The following is a 21,263-nucleotide window of genomic DNA, read 5'->3' on the forward strand; positions in this document are numbered from 1 at the left end:
GGTCAGAATAAAACAATGATTAGCGCAAGTGGTAAATAATGCATGAGGTAATATAACATTAATTTCTCAACAAGAAAGTGTGCTCGTGAAGTACATGTACAATGAAACTGGGCATATTGTGTGTTAACATTTACCAATTACACATTGTCCATGTACAAACACAAGGCTAACAAGCACGATTTCATTTGATGAATTACACCACACATGAGTTAAACTATCTGAATATCACCGTACTCATTACAATATCAAATATGACTGACAAAAAATTGAATAAAATAAGAAATATCGCAATGCTTGTTTTGTTCAGTTTGTCCTGGAGCCGACACTGGAGAGAAACTGAAACACTTTTCCTGTTGGCGGTGAAGTGACCTAGTGGTTAATGCGTTCGTGACGAAGAAGCCCGGGTTCGGTCTCCCCACATGGATAAGATGTGTGTAGCTCAATCGCAAAAAGGGCATTAGAATACAAATTCAAAAGGTGCGCTATATATTATTCATGCTAAAAAGCTTAGAAAGAATAAAGTGAATACTTTACACTTCAAAGGTCCTTACGTATTGAATATGACAAACTTTCTAAATTTCCAAATCATGATATCTCCCATATGTAAGATCTTGAAAATGATTTAGAGCAATTTGTACATAGAAAATGTCAAGCAACGATTCTTCGATAGAAGGTTCAGTGGTTTCTAGAATCATATAAATATATACTGAGTCAAATTAAAAACTTCACATAATATATGATATACAACGGACAAATGTATCAGAGAATGTCCAAAGAAGGATTTTAATTAACGGTGGTAACCATAATTTGTTCCAAGCACCTACGGTATTCGGTAATAAGATCAACAGTTTAACTCATAAGTCCAAAGCACGAGAATCTGATGGCACACAAGTTCAGTAGCGTGTATGGCCACCATGTGCGTTGACAACTGCCACACAACGCCTCCGCATGCACCTTGTGATGCTTGTGAACACATGATTGGGAAGACGACGCCATTGTTGCTGCCAAATGGTGCCAAGATCTTGCAAATTCTGTGGTTGGTTCTGGAGAGTGCGCAGACTTCTGCCAAGAGCATCCCAGACGTGTTCGATGGGATTGAAGTCGGGAGACCTTGACGGCCAGTCCATGTTGTTGACTCCCGCATTCTGAAGGAAATTCCTTGTCAAAATTGCTGTGTGGGGTCTGGCATTGTCGTGTTGGAAGATCAAACCGGGTCCATGTGCTGCCATAAAAGGCAGAAGTTCTGGTGTCTGTACCTGGTCGCGGTAAGCAGCATCGTTGAGGTTGCCACGGATGACAAGAAGCCTGGAATGTGCATTGCCACAGAAAGCACCCCACACCATGACACTTCCGCCTCAAAATCTGTCAATCTAAGAATTAACGAATTACCATGACAGATATTATCATCTGAAGCCTGGCTGTTCCCGGAATATAATGTAAAATGTATCTTAAACTGTTCAATAGATTAAGGGCCCATAATTTCTCCCTTTCTCAACTGAAATTAAAGCTATTCTAAATAGCTTCAAGCTTCTCAGATTAGATTCGTTTCTAAATCTATTGAACAGTTTAAGATACATTTTACATTATATTCCGGGAACAGCCAGGCTACAGATAATTCTATTTGGCATGGTAACCAAATTCGGTAATTCATAGAACTTGCAACCTTGTACCATGTCCGTCCCCGAATCCCAAACTGTTCAGCAAATGAATTCAGCTTTTCGACCTCATCCTGCCACAGAAGTTAGGGTAAGCCTCCTCGTCCCCGATTCCCAAAGTGATCATGAAATGAATTCAGCTTTTCGACCCCATCCTATCACAGAAGCCGGGGTAAGCATATCAGCCTCCTCAATAATAATTTCTTCTTTAATAAATTAAAGCTCTTCTAAATAGCTTCAATCTTCTCAGAGGAGATTCGTTTCTTAATCTATTGAACAGTTTAGGATACATTTTACGTTATATTCCGGGAACAGCCAGGCTTCAGATCATAATATTTGTGATGGTAACCAATTTCGATAATTCTTAGATTTTGCAACCTTGTGCCATGTCTGTCCCCGATTCACAAAATATTCAGCACATGAATTTAGCTTTTCCATCCCATCCTATCACAGAAGCTTCAGTAAGCATATCAGCTTCCTCAATAATAATTTCTCCCTTCCTCAACTGAAATTAAAGCTCTACTAAATAGCTTCAAGCTTCTCGGAGGAGATTCGTTTCTTCTGTAATTCAAGAGTTGGCAAAAAGAACAACAGGTGTGTAAGAATTGACCAGCTGGTCACACGATTCCCCAAGTTGCAACTGCCGTGGAGACTTGAAATCTATAGAGGATGCAAAAGAATTGTGGCAGCGGTGGGATTCGAACCCACGCCTCCGAAGAGAATGGTGCCTTAAACCAACGCCTTAGACCGCTCGGCACGCTACCCATACGGACTTCGGCCCTTAATCTATTGAACAGTCTAAGACACATATTCATGGAACAGCCAGGCTTCAGATCATAATATTTGTCATGGTAACCAAATTCGCTAATTACTAAGAACTTGGAACCTTGTGACATGTCCATCCCCGATTCCCAAAGTGTTTATCAAATGAATTCAGCTTTTCGACCCCATCCTATCACAAAAGCCGGGGTAAGCATATCAGCCTCCTCAATAATAATTTCTCCCTTTCCCAACTGAAATTAAAGCTCTTCTAAATAGCTTCAATCTTCTCAGAGGAGATTCGTTTCTTAATCTATTGAACAGTTTAAGATACATTTTACATTATATTCCGGCCACAGCCAGGCTTCAGATCAAAATATTTGTGATGGTAACCAATTTCGATACTTCTTAGATTTTGCAACCTTGTGCCATGTGCGTCCCCGATTCACAAAATATTCAGCAAATGAGTTCAGCTTTTCCATCCCATCCTATCACAGAAGCTAGGGTAAGCATATCAGCCTCCTCAATAATAATTTCTCACTTTCTCAACTGAAATTAAAGCTCTTCTAAATAGCTTCAAGTTTCTCATAGGAGATTCGTTTCTTCTGTTATTCAAGAGTTGGCAAAAAAGGACAGTAAGTGTGTATGAATTGAACAGCTGGTCCGATGTGCCATGTCCGTCACCGATTCACAAAATATTCAGCAAATAAATTCAGCTTTTCCAACCCATCCTATCACAAAAGCCGGGGTAAGCATATCAGCCTCCTCAATAATAATTTCTCCCTTTCCCAACTGAAATTAGAGCTCTTCTAAATAGCCTCAATCTTCTCAGAGGAGATTCGTTTCTTAATCTATTGAACAGTTTAAGATACATTTTACATTATATTCCGGGAACAGCCAGGCTTCAGATCATAATATTTATCATGGTAACCAATTTCGATAATTCTTAGATTTTGCAACCTGTGGCATGTCCGTCCCCGATTCACAAAATATTCAGCAAATGAATTCAGCTTTTCCATCCCATCCTATCACAGAAGCTGGGGTAAGCATATCAGCCTCCTCAATAATAATTTCTCACTTTCTCAACTGAAATTAGAGCTCTTCTAAATAGCCTCAATCTTCTCAGAGGAGATTCGTTTCTTAATCTATTGAACAGTTTAAGATACATTTTACATTATATTCCGGGAACAGCCAGGCTTCAGATCATAATATTTATCATGGTAACCAATTTCGATAATTCTTAGATTTTGCAACCTGTGCCATGCCCGTCCCCGATTCACAAAATATTCAGCAAATGAATTCAGCTTTTCCATCCCATCCTATCACAGAAGCTAGGGTAAGCATATCAGCCTCCTCAATAATAATTTCTCACTTTCTCAACTGAAATAAAAGCTCTTCTAAATAGCTTCAAGTTTCTCATAGGAGATTCGTTTCTTCTGCTATTCAAGAGTTGGCAAAAAAGGACAGTAGATGTGTATGAATTGAACAGCTGGTCCGATGTGCCATGTCCGTCACCGATTCACAATATATTCAGCAAATAAATTCAGCTTTTCCATCCCATCCTATCACAGAAGCTAGGGTAAGCATATCAGCTTCCTCAATAATAATTTCTCCCTTTCTCAACTGAAATTAAAGCTCTTCTAAATAGCCTCAAGCTTCTCAGAGGAGATTCGTTTCTTCTGTAATTAAAGACTTGGCAAAAAAGGACAGTAGATGTGTATGAATTGAACAGCTGGTCCGATGATTGCCCAAGCTGCAATTGCCGTGGAGACTTGAATTCTGTAGAGGATGCAAAAGAAATGTGGCAGCGGTGGGATTCGAACCCACGCCTCCGAAGAGACTGGTGCCTTAAACCAGCGCCTTAGACCGCTCGGCCACGCTACCCATAGGGACCTGGGCTCTTAATCTATTGAACAGTCTAAGATACATATTCCGGGAACAGCCAGGCTTCAGATCATTATATTTGTCATGGTAAAAAAAATCGCTAATTACTAAGAACTTGCAACCTCGTGACATGTCCATCCCCGATTCCCCAAATGTTCATCAAATGAATTCACCTTTTCGACCCCATCCTATCACAGAAGCTAGGATAAGCATATCAGCCTCCTCAATAATAATTTCTCCCTTTCCCAACTGAAATTAAAGCTCTTCTAAATAGCTTCAATCTTCTCAGAGGAGATTCGTTTCTTAATCTATTGAACAGTTTAAGATACATTTTACATTATATTCCGGGAACAGCCAGGCTTCAGATCATAATATTTGTCATGGTAACCAATTTCGATAATTCTTAGATTTTGCAACCTTGTGCCATGTCCGTCCCCGATTCACAAAATATTCAGCAAATGAATTCAGCTTTTCCATCCCATCCTATCACAGAAGCTAGGGTAAGCATATCAGTCTCCTCAATAATAATTTCTCACTTTCTCAACTGAAATAAAAGCTCTTCTAAATAGCTTCAAGTTTCTCATAGGAGATTCGTTTCTTCTGTTATTCAAGAGTTGGCAAAAAAGGACAGTAGGTGTGTATGAATTGAACAGCTGGTCCGATGTGCCATGTCCGTCACCGATTCACAATATATTCAGCAAATAAATTCACTTTTCCAACCCATCCTATCACAAAAGCCGGGGTAAGCATATCAGCCTCCTCAATAATAATTTCTCACTTTCCCAACTGAAATTAAAGCTCTTCTAAATAGCCTCAATCTTCTCAGAGGAGATTCGTTTCTTAATCTATTGAACAGTTTAAGATACATTTTACATTATATTCCGGGAACAGCCAGGCTTCAGATCATAATATTTATCATGGTAACCAATTTCGATAATTCTAAGATTTTGCAACCTGTGCCATGTCCGTCCCCGATTCACAAAATATTCAGCAAATGAATTCAGCTTTTTCCTCCCATCCTATCACAGAAGCTAGGGTAAGCATATCAGCCTCCTCAATAATAATTTCTCCCTTTCTCAACTGAAATTAAAGCTCTTCTAAATAGCCTCAATCTTCTCATAGGAGATTCGTTTCTTCTGTTATTCAAGAGTTGGCAAAAAAGGACAGTAGGTGTGTATGAATTGAACAGCTGGTCCGATGTGCCATGTCCGTCACCGATTCACAATATATTCAGCAAATAAATTCAGCTTTTCCATCCCATCCTATCACAGAAGCTAGGGTAAGCATATCAGCTTCCTCAATAATAATTTCTCCCTTTCTCAACTGAAATTAAAGCTCTTCTAAATAGCCTCAAGCTTCTCAGAGGAGATTCGTTTCTTCTGTAATTAAAGACTTGGCAAAAAAGGACAGTAGATGTGTATGAATTGAACAGCTGGTCCGATGATTGCCCAAGCTGCAATTGCCGTGGAGACTTGAATTCTGTAGAGGATGCAAAAGAAATGTGGCAGCGGTGGGATTCGAACCCACGCCTCCGAAGAGACTGGTGCCTAAAACCAGCGCCTTAGACCGCTCGGCCACGCTACCCATAGGGACCCGGGCTCTTAATCTATTGAACAGTCTAAGATACATATTCCGGGAACAGCCAGGCTTCAGATCATTATATTTGTCATGGTAAAAAAAATCGCTAATTACTAAGAACTTGCAACCTCGTGACATGTCCATCCCCGATTCCCCAAATGTTCATCAAATGAATTCACCTTTTCGACCCCATCCTATCACAGAAGCTAGGATAAGCATATCAGCCTCCTCAATAATAATTTCTCCCTTTCCCAACTGAAATTAAAGCTCTTCTAAATAGCTTCAATCTTCTCAGAGGAGATTCGTTTCTTAATCTATTGAACAGTTTAAGATACATTTTACATTATATTCCGGGAACAGCCAGGCTTCAGATCATAATATTTGTCATGGTAACCAATTTCGATAATTCTTAGATTTTGCAACCTTGTGCCATGTCCGTCCCCGATTCACAAAATATTCAGCAAATGAATTCAGCTTTTCCATCCCATCCTATCACAGAAGCTAGGGTAAGCATATCAGTCTCCTCAATAATAATTTCTCACTTTCTCAACTGAAATAAAAGCTCTTCTAAATAGCTTCAAGTTTCTCATAGGAGATTCGTTTCTTCTGTTATTCAAGAGTTGGCAAAAAAGGACAGTAGGTGTGTATGAATTGAACAGCTGGTCCGATGTGCCATGTCCGTCACCGATTCACAATATATTCAGCAAATAAATTCACTTTTCCAACCCATCCTATCACAAAAGCCGGGGTAAGCATATCAGCCTCCTCAATAATAATTTCTCACTTTCCCAACTGAAATTAAAGCTCTTCTAAATAGCCTCAATCTTCTCAGAGGAGATTCGTTTCTTAATCTATTGAACAGTTTAAGATACATTTTACATTATATTCCGGGAACAGCCAGGCTTCAGATCATAATATTTATCATGGTAACCAATTTCGATAATTCATAGATTTTGCAACCTGTGCCATGTCCGTCCCCGATTCACAAAATATTCAGCAAATGAATTCAGCTTTTCCATCCCATCCTATCACAGAAGCTAGGGTAAGCATATCAGCTTCCTCAATAATAATTTCTCCCTTTCTCAACTGAAATTAAAGCTCTTCTAAATAGCCTCAAGCTTCTCAGAGGAGATTCGTTTCTTCTGTAATTAAAGACTTGGCAAAAAAGGACAGTAGGTGTGTATGAATTGAACAGCTGGTCCGATGATTGCCCAAGCTGCAATCGCCGTGGAGACTTGAATTCTGTAGAGGATGCAAAAGAAATGTGGCAGCGGTGGGATTCGAACCCACGCCTCCGAAGAGACTGGTGCCTAAAACCAGCGCCTTAGACCGCTCGGCCACGCTACCCATATAGACCAATCTTAATCTATTGAACAGTGTAAGATACATATTCCAGGAACAGCCAGGCTTCAGATCATTATATTTGTCATGGTAAAAAAAATCGCTAATTACTAAGAACTTGCAACCTCGTGACATGTCCATCCCCGATTCCCCAAATGTTTATCAAATGAATTCACCTTTTCGACCCCATCCTATCACAGAAGCTAGGATAAGCATATCAGCCTCCTCAATAATAATTTCTCCCTTTCCCAACTGAAATTAAAGCTCTTCTAAATAGCTTCAATCTTCTCAGAGGAGATTCGTTTCTTAATCTATTGAACAGTTTAAGATACATTTTACATTATATTCCGGGAACAGCCAGGCTTCAGATCATAATATTTGTCATGGTAACCAATTTCGATAATTCTTAGATTTTGCAACCTTGTGCCATGTCCGTCCCCGATTCACAAACTATTCAGCAAATGAATTCAGCTTTTCCATCCCATCCTATCACAGAAGCTAGGGTAAGCATATCAGTCTCCTCAATAATAATTTCTCACTTTCTCAACTGAAATAAAAGCTCTTCTAAATAGCTTCAAGTTTCTCATAGGAGATTCGTTTCTTCTGTTATTCAAGAGTTGGCAAAAAAGGACAGTAGGTGTGTATGAATTGAACAGCTGGTCCGATGTGCCATGTCCGTCACCGATTCACAATATATTCAGCAAATAAATTCACTTTTCCAACCCATCCTATCACAAAAGCCGGGGTAAGCATATCAGCCTCCTCAATAATAATTTCTCACTTTCCCAACTGAAATTAAAGCTCTTCTAAATAGCCTCAATCTTCTCAGAGGAGATTCGTTTCTTAATCTATTGAACAGTTTAAGATACATTTTACATTATATTCCGGGAACAGCCAGGCTTCAGATCATAATATTTATCATGGTAACCAATTTCGATAATTCATAGATTTTGCAACCTGTGCCATGTCCGTCCCCGATTCACAAAATATTCAGCAAATGAATTCAGCTTTTCCATCCCATCCTATCACAGAAGCTAGGGTAAGCATATCAGCTTCCTCAATAATAATTTCTCCCTTTCTCAACTGAAATTAAAGCTCTTCTAAATAGCCTCAAGCTTCTCAGAGGAGATTCGTTTCTTCTGTAATTAAAGACTTGGCAAAAAAGGACAGTAGGTGTGTATGAATTGAACAGCTGGTCCGATGATTGCCCAAGCTGCAATTGCCGTGGAGACTTGAATTCTGTAGAGGATGCAAAAGAAATGTGGCAGCGGTGGGATTCGAACCCACGCCTCCGAAGAGACTGGTGCCTAAAACCAGCGCCTTAGACCGCTCGGCCACGCTACCCATATAGACCAATCTTAATCTATTGAACAGTGTAAGATACATATTCCAGGAACAGCCAGGCTTCAGATCATTATATTTGTCATGGTAAAAAAAATCGCTAATTACTAAGAACTTGCAACCTCGTGACATGTCCATCCCCGATTCCCCAAATGTTTATCAAATGAATTCACCTTTTCGACCCCATCCTATCACAGAAGCTAGGATAAGCATATCAGCCTCCTCAATAATAATTTCTCCCTTTCCCAACTGAAATTAAAGCTCTTCTAAATAGCTTCAATCTTCTCAGAGGAGATTCGTTTCTTAATCTATTGAACAGTTTAAGATACATTTTACATTATATTCCGGGAACAGCCAGGCTTCAGATCATAATATTTGTCATGGTAACCAATTTCGATAATTCTTAGATTTTGCAACCTTGTGCCATGTCCGTCCCCGATTCACAAAATATTCAGCAAATGAGTTCAGCTTTTCCATCCCATCCTATCACAGAAGCTAGGGTAAGCATATCAGCCTCCTCAATAATAATTTCTCACTTTCTCAACTGAAATAAAAGCTCTTCTAAATAGCTTCAAGTTTCTCATAGGAGATTCGTTTCTTCTGTTATTCAAGAGTTGGCAAAAAAGGACAGTAGGTGTGTATGAATTGAACAGCTGGTCCGATGTGCCATGTCCGTCACCGATTCACAATATATTCAGCAAATAAATTCAGCTTTTCCAACCCATCCTTTCACAAAAGCCGGGGTAAGCATATCAGCCTCCTCAATAATAATTTCTCACTTTCCCAACAGAAATTAAAGCTCTTCTAAATAGCCTCAATCTTCTCAGAGGAGATTCGTTTCTTAATCTATTGAACAGTTTAAGATACATTTTACATTATATTCCGGGAACAGCCAGGCTTCAGATCATAATATTTGTCATGGTAACCAATTTCGATAATTCTTAGATTTTGCAACCTTGTGCCATGTCCGTCCCCGATTCACAAAATATTCAGCAAATGAATTCAGCTTTTCCATCCCATCCTATCACAGAAGCTAGGGTAAGCATATCAGTCTCCTCAATAATAATTTCTCACTTTCTCAACTGAAATAAAAGCTCTTCTAAATAGCTTCAAGTTTCTCATAGGAGATTCGTTTCTTCTGTTATTCAAGAGTTGGCAAAAAAGGACAGTAGGTGTGTATGAATTGAACAGCTGGTCCGATGTGCCATGTCCGTCACCGATTCACAATATATTCAGCAAATAAATTCACTTTTCCAACCCATCCTATCACAAAAGCCGGGGTAAGCATATCAGCCTCCTCAATAATAATTTCTCACTTTCTCAACTGAAATTAAAGCTCTTCTAAATAGCCTCAATCTTCTCAGAGGAGTTTCGTTTCTTAATCTATTGAACAGTTTAAGATACATTTTACATTATATTCCGGGAACAGCCAGGCTTCAGATCATAATATTTATCATGGTAACCAATTTCGATAATTCTTAGATTTTGCAACCTGTGCCATGTCCGTCCCCGATTCACAATATATTCAGCAAATAAATTCACTTTTCCAACCCATCCTATCACAGAAGCTAGGGTAAGCATATCAGCTTCCTCAATAATAATTTCTCCCTTTCTCAACTGAAATTAAAGCTCTTCTAAATAGCCTCAAGCTTCTCAGAGGAGATTCGTTTCTTCTGTAATTAAAGACTTGGCAAAAAAGGACAGTAGGTGTGTATGAATTGAACAGCTGGTCCGATGATTGCCCAAGCTGCAATTGCCGTGGAGACTTGAATTCTGTAGAGGATGCAAAAGAAATGTGGCAGCGGTGGGATTCGAACCCACGCCTCCGAAGAGACTGGTGCCTAAAACCAGCGCCTTAGACCGCTCGGCCACGCTACCCATAGGGACCTGGGCTCTTAATCTATTGAACAGTCTAAGATACATATTCCGGGAACAGCCAGGCTTCAGATCATTATATTTGTCATGGTAAAAAAAATCGCTAATTACTAAGAACTTGCAACCTCGTGACATGTCCATCCCCGATTCCCCAAATGTTTATCAAATGAATTCACCTTTTCGACCCCATCCTATCACAGAAGCTAGGATAAGCATATCAGCCTCCTCAATAATAATTTCTCCCTTTCCCAACTGAAATTAAAGCTCTTCTAAATAGCTTCAATCTTCTCAGAGGAGATTCGTTTCTTAATCTATTGAACAGTTTAAGATACATTTGACATTATATTCCGGGAACAGCCAGGCTTCAGATCATAATATTTGTCATGGTAACCAATTTCGATAATTCTTAGATTTTGCAACCTTGTGCCATGTCCGTCCCCGATTCACAAACTATTGAGCAAATGAATTCAGCTTTTCCATCCCATCCTATCACAGAAGCTAGGGTAAGCATATCAGCCTCCTCAATAATAATTTCTCACTTTCTCAACTGAAATAAAAGCTCTTCTAAATAGCTTCAAGTTTCTCATAGGAGATTCGTTTCTTCTGTTATTCAAGAGTTGGCAAAAAAGGACAGTAGGTGTGTATGAATTGAACAGCTGGTCCGATGTGCCATGTCCGTCACCGATTCACAATATATTCAGCAAATAAATTCAGCTTTTCCAACCCATCCTTTCACAAAAGCCGGGGTAAGCATATCAGCCTCCTCAATAATAATTTCTCACTTTCCCAACTGAAATTAAAGCTCTTCTAAATAGCCTCAATCTTCTCAGAGGAGATTCGTTTCTTAATCTATTGAACAGTTTAAGATACATTTTACATTATATTCCGGGAACAGCCAGGCTTCAGATCATAATATTTGTCATGGTAACCAATTTCGATAATTCTTAGATTTTGCAACCTTGTGCCATGTCCGTCCCCGATTCACAAACTATTCAGCAAATGAATTCAGCTTTTCCATCCCATCCTATCACAGAAGCTAGGGTAAGCATATCAGTCTCCTCAATAATAATTTCTCACTTTCTCAACTGAAATAAAAGCTCTTCTAAATAGCTTCAAGTTTCTCATAGGAGATTCGTTTCTTCTGTTATTCAAGAGTTGGCAAAAAAGGACAGTAGGTGTGTATGAATTGAACAGCTGGTCCGATGTGCCATGTCCGTCACCGATTCACAATATATTCAGCAAATAAATTCACTTTTCCAACCCATCCTATCACAAAAGCCGGGGTAAGCATATCAGCCTCCTCAATAATAATTTCTCACTTTCCCAACTGAAATTAAAGCTCTTCTAAATAGCCTCAATCTTCTCAGAGGAGATTCGTTTCTTAATCTATTGAACAGTTTAAGATACATTTTACATTATATTCCGGGAACAGCCAGGCTTCAGATCATAATATTTATCATGGTAACCAATTTCGATAATTCATAGATTTTGCAACCTGTGCCATGTCCGTCCCCGATTCACAAAATATTCAGCAAATGAATTCAGCTTTTCCATCCCATCCTATCACAGAAGCTAGGGTAAGCATATCAGCTTCCTCAATAATAATTTCTCCCTTTCTCAACTGAAATTAAAGCTCTTCTAAATAGCCTCAAGCTTCTCAGAGGAGATTCGTTTCTTCTGTAATTAAAGACTTGGCAAAAAAGGACAGTAGGTGTGTATGAATTGAACAGCTGGTCCGATGATTGCCCAAGCTGCAATTGCCGTGGAGACTTGAATTCTGTAGAGGATGCAAAAGAAATGTGGCAGCGGTGGGATTCGAACCCACGCCTCCGAAGAGACTGGTGCCTAAAACCAGCGCCTTAGACCGCTCGGCCACGCTACCCATATAGACCAATCTTAATCTATTGAACAGTGTAAGATACATATTCCATGAACAGCCAGGCTTCAGATCATTATATTTGTCATGGTAAAAAAAATCGCTAATTACTAAGAACTTGCAACCTCGTGACATGTCCATCCCCGATTCCCCAAATGTTTATCAAATGAATTCACCTTTTCGACCCCATCCTATCACAGAAGCTAGGATAAGCATATCAGCCTCCTCAATAATAATTTCTCCCTTTCCCAACTGAAATTAAAGCTCTTCTAAATAGCTTCAATCTTCTCAGAGGAGATTCGTTTCTTAATCTATTGAACAGTTTAAGATACATTTTACATTATATTCCGGGAACAGCCAGGCTTCAGATCATAATATTTGTCATGGTAACCAATTTCGATAATTCTTAGATTTTGCAACCTTGTGCCATGTCCGTCCCCGATTCACAAAATATTCAGCAAATGAGTTCAGCTTTTCCATCCCATCCTATCACAGAAGCTAGGGTAAGCATATCAGCCTCCTCAATAATAATTTCTCACTTTCTCAACTGAAATAAAAGCTCTTCTAAATAGCTTCAAGTTTCTCATAGGAGATTCGTTTCTTCTGTTATTCAAGAGTTGGCAAAAAAGGACAGTAGGTGTGTATGAATTGAACAGCTGGTCCGATGTGCCATGTCCGTCACCGATTCACAATATATTCAGCAAATAAATTCAGCTTTTCCAACCCATCCTTTCACAAAAGCCGGGGTAAGCATATCAGCCTCCTCAATAATAATTTCTCACTTTCCCAACTGAAATTAAAGCTCTTCTAAATAGCCTCAATCTTCTCAGAGGAGATTCGTTTCTTAATCTATTGAACAGTTTAAGATACATTTTACATTATATTCCGGGAACAGCCAGGCTTCAGATCATAATATTTGTCATGGTAACCAATTTCGATAATTCTTAGATTTTGCAACCTTGTGCCATGTCCGTCCCCGATTCACAAACTATTGAGCAAATGAATTCAGCTTTTCCATCCCATCCTATCACAGAAGCTAGGGTAAGCATATCAGTCTCCTCAATAATAATTTCTCACTTTCTCAACTGAAATAAAAGCTCTTCTAAATAGCTTCAAGTTTCTCATAGGAGATTCGTTTCTTCTGTTATTCAAGAGTTGGCAAAAAAGGACAGTAGGTGTGTATGAATTGAACAGCTGGTCCGATGTGCCATGTCCGTCACCGATTCACAATATATTCAGCAAATAAATTCACTTTTCCAACCCATCCTATCACAAAAGCCGGGGTAAGCATATCAGCCTCCTCAATAATAATTTCTCACTTTCTCAACTGAAATTAAAGCTCTTCTAAATAGCCTCAATCTTCTCAGAGGAGATTCGTTTCTTAATCTATTGAACAGTTTAAGATACATTTTACATTATATTCCGGGAACAGCCAGGCTTCAGATCATAATATTTATCATGGTAACCAATTTCGATAATTCTTAGATTTTGCAACCTGTGCCATGTCCGTCCCCGATTCACAATATATTCAGCAAATAAATTCACTTTTCCAACCCATCCTATCACAGAAGCTAGGGTAAGCATATCAGCTTCCTCAATAATAATTTCTCCCTTTCTCAACTGAAATTAAAGCTCTTCTAAATAGCCTCAAGCTTCTCAGAGGAGATTCGTTTCTTCTGTAATTAAAGACTTGGCAAAAAAGGACAGTAGGTGTGTATGAATTGAACAGCTGGTCCGATGATTGCCCAAGCTGCAATTGCCGTGGAGACTTGAATTCTGTAGAGGATGCAAAAGAAATGTGGCAGCGGTGGGATTCGAACCCACGCCTCCGAAGAGACTGGTGCCTAAAACCAGCGCCTTAGACCGCTCGGCCACGCTACCCATAGGGACCTGGGCTCTTAATCTATTGAACAGTCTAAGATACATATTCCGGGAACAGCCAGGCTTCAGATCATTATATTTGTCATGGTAAAAAAAATCGCTAATTACTAAGAACTTGCAACCTCGTGACATGTCCATCCCCGATTCCCCAAATGTTTATCAAATGAATTCACCTTTTCGACCCCATCCTATCACAGAAGCTAGGATAAGCATATCAGCCTCCTCAATAATAATTTCTCCCTTTCCCAACTGAAATTAAAGCTCTTCTAAATAGCTTCAATCTTCTCAGAGGAGATTCGTTTCTTAATCTATTGAACAGTTTAAGATACATTTGACATTATATTCCGGGAACAGCCAGGCTTCAGATCATAATATTTGTCATGGTAACCAATTTCGATAATTCTTAGATTTTGCAACCTTGTGCCATGTCCGTCCCCGATTCACAAACTATTGAGCAAATGAATTCAGCTTTTCCATCCCATCCTATCACAGAAGCTAGGGTAAGCATATCAGCCTCCTCAATAATAATTTCTCACTTTCTCAACTGAAATAAAAGCTCTTCTAAATAGCTTCAAGTTTCTCATAGGAGATTCGTTTCTTCTGTTATTCAAGAGTTGGCAAAAAAGGACAGTAGGTGTGTATGAATTGAACAGCTGGTCCGATGTGCCATGTCCGTCACCGATTCACAATATATTCAGCAAATAAATTCAGCTTTTCCATCCCATCCTATCACAGAAGCTAGGGTAAGCATATCAGCCTCCTCAATAATAATTTCTCACTTTCTCAACTGAAATTAAAGCTCTTCTAAATAGCCTCAATCTTCTCAGAGGAGATTCGTTTCTTAATCTATTGAACAGTTTAAGATACATTTTACATTATATTCCGGGAACAGCCAGGCTTCAGATCATAATATTTATCATGGTAACCAATTTCGATAATTCTTAGATTTTGCAACCTGTGCCATGTCCGTCCCCGATTCACAATATATTCAGCAAATAAATTCCCTTTTCCAACCCATCCTATCACAGAAGCTAGGGTAAGCATATCAGCTTCCTCAATAATAATTTCTCCCTTTCTCAACTGAAATTAAAGCTCTTCTAAATAGCCTCAAGCTTCTCAGAGGAGATTCGTTTCTTCTGTAATTAAAGACTTGGCAAAAAAGGACAGTAGGTGTGTATGAATTGAACAGCTGGTCCGATGATTGCCCAAGCTGCAATTGCCGTGGAGACTTGAATTCTGTAGAGGATGCAAAAGAAATGTGGCAGCGGTGGGATTCGAACCCACGCCTCCGAAGAGACTGGTGCCTAAAACCAGCGCCTTAGACCGCTCGGCCACGCTACCCATACGGACCTGGGCTCTTAATCTATTGAACAGTCTAAGATACATATTCCGGGAACAGCCAGGCTTCAGATCATTATATTTGTCATGGTAAAAAAAATCGCTAATTACTAAGAACTTGCAACCTCGTGACATGTCCATCCCCGATTCCCCAAATGTTTATCAAATGAATTCAACTTTTCGACCCCATCCTATCACAGAAGCTAGGATAAGCATATCAGCCTCCTCAATAATAATTTCTCCCTTTCCCAACTGAAATTAAAGCTCTTCTAAATAGCTTCAATCTTCTCAGAGGAGATTCGTTTCTTAATCTATTGAACAGTTTAAGATACATTTGACATTATATTCCGGGAACAGCCAGGCTTCAGATCATAATATTTATCATGGTAACCAATTTCGATAATTCTTAGATTTTGCAACCTTGTGCCATGTGCGTCCCCGATTCACAAAATATTCAGCAAATGAATTCAGCTTTTTCATCCCATCCTATCACAGAAGCTAGGGTAAGCATATCAGCCTCCTCAATAATAATTTCTCACTTTCTCAACTGAAATAAAAGCTCTTCTAAATAGCTTCAAGTTTCTCATAGGAGATTCGTTTCTTCTGCTATTCAAGAGTTGGCAAAAAAGGACAGTAGGTGTGTATGAATTGAACAGCTGGTCCGATGTGCCATGTCCGTCACCGATTCACAATATATTCAGCAAATAAATTCAGCTTTTCCAACCCATCCTATTACAAAAGCCGGGGTAAGCATATCAGCCTCCTCAATAATAATTTCTCACTTTCCCAACTGAAATTAAAGCTCTTCTAAATAGCCTCAATCTTCTCAGAGGAGATTCGTTTCTTAATCTATTGAACAGTTTAAGATACATTTTACATTATATTCCGGGAACAGCCAGGCTTCAGATCATAATATTTGTCATGGTAACCAATTTCGATAATTCTTAGATTTTGCAACCTTGTGCCATGTCCGTCCCCGATTCACAAAATATTCAGCAAATGAATTCAGCTTTTCCATCCCATCCTATCACAGAAGCTAGGGTAAGCATATCAGTCTCCTCAATAATAATTTCTCACTTTCTCAACTGAAATAAAAGCTCTTCTAAATAGCTTCAAGTTTCTCATAGGAGATTCGTTTCTTCTGTTATTCAAGAGTTGGCAAAAAAGGACAGTAGGTGTGTATGAACTGAACAGCTGGTCCGATGTGCCATGTCCGTCACCGATTCACAATATATTCAGCAAATAAATTCAGCTTTTCCAACCCATCCTATCACAAAAGCCGGGGTAAGCATATCAGCCTCCTCAATAATAATTTCTCACTTTCCCAACTGAAATTAAAGCTCTTCTAAATAGCCTCAATCTTCTCAGAGGAGATTCGTTTCTTAATCTATTGAACAGTTTAAGATACATTTTACATTATATTCCGGGAACAGCCAGGCTTCAGATCATAATATTTGTCATGGTAACCAATTTCGATAATTCTTAGATTTTGCAACCTTGTGCCATGTCCGTCCCCGATTCACAAAATATTCAGCAAATGAATTCAGCTTTTCCATCCCATCCTATCACAGAAGCTAGGGTAAGCATATCAGTCTCCTCAATAATAATTTCTCACTTTCTCAACTGAAATAAAAGCTCTTCTAAATAGCTTCAAGTTTCTCATAGGAGATTCGTTTCTTCTGTTATTCAAGAGTTGGCAAAAAAGGACAGTAGGTGTGTATGAATTGAACAGCTGGTCCGATGTGCCATGTCCGTCACCGATTCACAATATATTCAGCAAATAAATTCAGCTTTTCCAACCCATCCTATCACAAAAGCCGGGGTAAGCATATCAGCCTCCTCAATAATAATTTCTCACTTTCCCAACTGAAATTAAAGCTCTTCTAAATAGCCTCAATCTTCTCAGAGGAGATTCGTTTCTTAATCTATTGAACAGTTTAAGATACATTTTACATTATATTCCGGGAACAGCCAGGCTTCAGATCATAATATTTGTCATGGTAACCAATTTCGATAATTCTTAGATTTTGCAACCTTGTGCCATGTCCGTCCCCGATTCACAAAATATTCAGCAAATGAATTCAGCTTTTCCATCCCATCCTATCACAGAAGCTAGGGTAAGCATATCAGTCTCCTCAATAATAATTTCTCACTTTCTCAACTGAAATAAAAGCTCTTCTAAATAGCTTCAAGTTTCTCATAGGAGATTCGTTTCTTCTGTTATTCAAGAGTTGGCAAAAAAGGACAGTAGGTGTGTATGAATTGAACAGCTGGTCCGATGATTGCCCAAGCTGCAATTGCCGTGGAGACTTGAATTCTGTAGAGGATGCAAAAGTAATGTGGCAGCGGTGGGATTCGAACCCACGCCTCCGAAGAGACTGGTGCCTAAAACCAGCGCCTTAGACCGCTCGGCCACGCTACCCATAGGGACCTGGGCTCTTAATCTATTGAACAGTCTAAGATACATATTCCGGGAACAGCCAGGCTTCAGATCATTATATTTGTCATGGTAAAAAAAATCGCTAATTACTAAGAACTTGCAACCTCGTGACATGTCCATCCCCGATTCCCCAAATGTTTATCAAATGAATTCACCTTTTCGACCCCATCCTATCACAGAAGCTAGGATAAGCATATCAGCCTCCTCAATAATAATTTCTCCCTTTCCCAACTGAAATTAAAGCTCTTCTAAATAGCTTCAATCTTCTCAGAGGAGATTCGTTTCTTAATCTATTGAACAGTTTAAGATACATTTGACATTATATTCCGGGAACAGCCAGGCTTCAGATCATAATATTTGTCATGGTAACCAATTTCGATAATTCTTAGATTTTGCAACCTTGTGCCATGTGCGTCCCCGATTCACAAAAATATTCAGCAAATGAATTCAGCTTTTCCATCCCATCCTATCACAGAAGCTAGGGTAAGCATATCAGTCTCCTCAATAATAATTTCTCACTTTCTCAACTGAAATAAAAGCTCTTCTAAATAGCTTCAAGTTTCTCATAGGAGATTCGTTTCTTCTGTTATTCAAGAGTTGGCAAAAAAGGACAGTAGGTGTGTATGAATTGAACAGCTGGTCCGATGTGCCATGTCCGTCACCGATTCACAATATATTCAGCAAATAAATTCACTTTTCCAACCCATCCTATCACAAAAGCCGGGGTAAGCATATCAGCCTCCTCAATAATAATTTCTCGCTTTCCCAACTGAAATTAAAGCTCTTCTAAATAGCCTCAATCTTCTCAGAGGAGATTCGTTTCTTAATCTATTGAACAGTTTAAGATACATTTTACATTATATTCCGGGAACAGCCAGGCTTCAGATCATAATATTTATCATGGTAACCAATTTCGATAATTCTTAGATTTTGCAACCTGTGCCATGTCCGTCCCCGATTCACAAAATATTCAGCAAATGAATTCAGTTTTTCCATCCCATCCTATCACAGAAGCTATTGAACAGTTAAAGATACATTTTCCATTAGATTCCGGGAACAGTCAGGCTCCAGATCATTATATTTGTCATGGTAACCAATTTCGCTAATTACAAAGAACTTGCAACCTTGTGCCATGTCCGTCCCCGATTCACAAAATATTCAGCAAATGAATTCAGCTTTTCCATCCCATCCTATCACAGAAGCTAGGGTAAGCATATCAGCCTGCTCAATAATAATTTCTCCCTTTCTCAACTGAAATTAAAGCTCTTCTAAGTAGCCTCAAGCTTCTCAGAGGAGATTCGTTTCTTCTGTAATTTAAGACTTGGCAAAAAAGGACAGCAGGTGTGTATAAATTGAACAGCTGGTCCGATGTGCCATGTCCGTCACCGATTCACAAAATATGGTAAGCATATCAGCCTCGCTCGGCCACGCTACCCATAGGGGCCTCGGCTCTTAATCTATTGAACAGTCTAAGATACATATTCCGGGAACAGCAAGGCTTCAGATCATTATATTTGTCATGGTCACAAAATTCGCTAATTACTAATAACTTGCAACCTTGTGACATGTCCGTCCCCGATTCCCAAAATGTTCATCAAATGACTCCTATCACAGAAGCTAGGATAAGCATATCAGCCTCCTCAATAATAATTTCTCACTTTCTCAACTGAAATAAAAGCTCTTCTAAATAGCTTCAAGTTTCTCATAGGAGATTCGTTTCTTCTGTTATTCAAGAGTTGGCAAAAAAGGACAGTAGGTGTGTATGAATTGAACAGCTGGTCCGATGTGCCATGTCCGTCACCGATTCCCAAAATATTCAGCAAATAAATTCAGCTTTTCCTTCCCATCCTATCACAGAAGCCGGGGTAAGCATATCAGCCTCCTCAATAATAATTTCTCACCTTCTCAACTGAAATTAAAGCTCTTCTAAATAGCCTCAATCTTCTCAGAGGAGATTCGTTTCTTAATCTATTGAACAGTTTAAGATACATTTTACATTATATTCCGGGAACAGCCAGGCTTCAGATCATAATATTTATCATGGTAACCAATTTCGATAATTCTTAGATTTTGCAACCTGTGCCATGTCCGTCCCCGATTCACAATATATTCAGCAAATAAATTCACTCTTCCAACCCATCCTATCACAGAAGCTAGGGTAAGCATATCAGCCTCCTCAATAATAATTTCTCCCTTTCTCAACTGAAATTAAAGCTCTTCTAAATAGCCTCAAGCTTCTCAGAGGAGATTCGTTTCTTCTGTAATTAAAGACTTGGCAAAAAAGGACAGTAGGTGTGTATGAAATGAACAGCTGGTCCGATGATTGCCCAAGCTGCAATTGCCGTGGAGACTTGAATTCTGTAGAGGATGCAAAAGAAATGTGGCAGCGGTGTGATTCGAACCCACGCCTCCGAAGAGACTGGTGCCTAAAACCAGCGCCTTAGACCGCTCGGCCACGCTACCCGTACCGACCTGGGCTCTTAATCTATTGAACAGTCTAAGATACATATTCCGGGAACAGCCAGGCTTCAGATCATTATATTTGTCATGGTAAAAAAAATCGCTAATTACTAAGAACTTGCAACCTCGTGACATGTCCATCCCCGATTCCCCAAATGTTTATCAAATGAATTCAACTTTTCGACCCCATCATATCACAGAAGCTAGGATAAGCATATCAGCCTCCTCAATAATAATTTCTCCCTTTCCCAACTGAAATTAAAGCTCTTCTAAATAGCTTCAATCTTCTCAGAGGAGATTCGTTTCTTAATCTATTGAACAGTTTAAGATACATTTGACATTATATTCCGGGAACAGCCAGGCTTCAGATCATAATATTTGTCATGGTAACCAATTTCGATAATTCTTAGATTTTGCAACCTTGTGCCATGTGCGTCCCCGATTCACAAAATATTCAGCAAATGAATTCAGCTTTTCCATCCCATCCTATCACAGAAGCTAGGGTAAGCATATCAGCTTCCTCAATAATAATTTCTCACTTTCTCAACTGAAATAAAAGCTCTTCTAAATAGCTTCAAGTTTCTCATAGGAGATTCGTTTCTTCTGTTATTCAAGAGTTGGCAAAAAAGGACAGTAGGTGTGTATGAATTGAACAGCTGGTCCGATGTGCCATGTCCGTCACCGATTCACAATATATTCAGCAAATAAATTCACTTTTCCAACCCATCCTATCACAAAAGCCGGGGTAAGCATATCAGCCTCCTCAATAATAATTTCTCACTTTCCCAACTGAAATTAAAGCTCTTCTAAATAGCCTCAATCTTCTCAGAGGAGA

General features: G+C 39.2%; 10 non-coding genes across 10 annotated transcripts; all 10 read right to left on the minus strand.

Moving 5' to 3' along the window:
• Positions 1-4,216: 4,216 nt before the first annotated feature.
• Trnal-aag lies at positions 4,217-4,298 on the minus strand. The gene has a single exon. It is a non-coding gene; the product is annotated as a tRNA-Leu (tRNA).
• A 1,502-nt stretch (positions 4,299-5,800) lies between these two features.
• Trnal-uag lies at positions 5,801-5,882 on the minus strand. The gene has a single exon. It is a non-coding gene; the product is annotated as a tRNA-Leu (tRNA).
• Positions 5,883-7,141: 1,259 nt separating this feature from the next.
• Trnal-uag lies at positions 7,142-7,223 on the minus strand. Its single transcript has one exon. It is a non-coding gene; the product is annotated as a tRNA-Leu (tRNA).
• A 1,256-nt stretch (positions 7,224-8,479) lies between these two features.
• On the minus strand, positions 8,480-8,561 carry Trnal-uag. Its single transcript has one exon. It is a non-coding gene; the product is annotated as a tRNA-Leu (tRNA).
• Positions 8,562-10,354: 1,793 nt separating this feature from the next.
• Trnal-uag lies at positions 10,355-10,436 on the minus strand. Its single transcript has one exon. It is a non-coding gene; the product is annotated as a tRNA-Leu (tRNA).
• A 1,797-nt stretch (positions 10,437-12,233) lies between these two features.
• On the minus strand, positions 12,234-12,315 carry Trnal-uag. The gene has a single exon. It is a non-coding gene; the product is annotated as a tRNA-Leu (tRNA).
• A 1,793-nt stretch (positions 12,316-14,108) lies between these two features.
• On the minus strand, positions 14,109-14,190 carry Trnal-uag. The gene has a single exon. It is a non-coding gene; the product is annotated as a tRNA-Leu (tRNA).
• A 1,259-nt stretch (positions 14,191-15,449) lies between these two features.
• On the minus strand, positions 15,450-15,531 carry Trnal-uag. The gene has a single exon. It is a non-coding gene; the product is annotated as a tRNA-Leu (tRNA).
• Positions 15,532-17,868: 2,337 nt separating this feature from the next.
• Positions 17,869-17,950, minus strand: Trnal-aag. The gene has a single exon. It is a non-coding gene; the product is annotated as a tRNA-Leu (tRNA).
• Positions 17,951-20,349: 2,399 nt separating this feature from the next.
• On the minus strand, positions 20,350-20,431 carry Trnal-uag. The gene has a single exon. It is a non-coding gene; the product is annotated as a tRNA-Leu (tRNA).
• Positions 20,432-21,263: the final 832 nt, after the last annotated feature.

This window comes from Haliotis rufescens, unplaced genomic scaffold (genome assembly GCF_023055435.1).
Source record: "Haliotis rufescens isolate VD_foot unplaced genomic scaffold, xgHalRufe1.0.p SCAF_15, whole genome shotgun sequence".
NCBI lineage: Eukaryota > Metazoa > Mollusca > Gastropoda > Lepetellida > Haliotidae > Haliotis > Haliotis rufescens.